Source organism: Suricata suricatta, chromosome 17 (genome assembly GCF_006229205.1).
Source record: "Suricata suricatta isolate VVHF042 chromosome 17, meerkat_22Aug2017_6uvM2_HiC, whole genome shotgun sequence".
NCBI lineage: Eukaryota > Metazoa > Chordata > Mammalia > Carnivora > Herpestidae > Suricata > Suricata suricatta.
In genome coordinates, this window is record NC_043716.1 from 1,309,270 (window position 1) to 1,309,772 (window position 503).

Sequence of the window (503 nt, forward strand, 5' to 3'; positions counted from 1 at the left end):
CCGCCCTCTGCCCTGAGCGCTCGGGGCCCGGGGCCAGGCGGGCCGTCCTCCCGGAGATCGGGGGGCTTGCTCGCAGGAGGGACCCCGGGCGAGAGTGTGGGGCGAGCGGCTCGGGCCGGATCGAGCGTGCCCGGCTCATCTCAACCCTGTGCTCACTGCCCGTTACTTCCCGTGCCCGCCCTTTGGGTTTCAGGTCTCGGTTCACAGGTGACGTCGCAGAGGGGCTCGGTCCTACCCAGGGTAACCTCAGACCGCAGCCCTGCTCCCAGACACCAGTTCGCAGGGCAGGGCTGTGATTGGGTCTGGTGCCCACCACCAAGGGGTGGTAGGAGTAGCCTACCTCGGGGTCCCGGGTCTGCGTCCGCCCCGCCGCCATCCTGCAGAAGAGGGACCCGAGCGCCTGCTCTCAGAAAGGGATATTGTGTGTAGCCAGTGCACGCCCCATCACAAGGAAAACTTCCCTCTTGGGGTGGTCATGGAATTCGGCCAGCACTGCAGCCGTC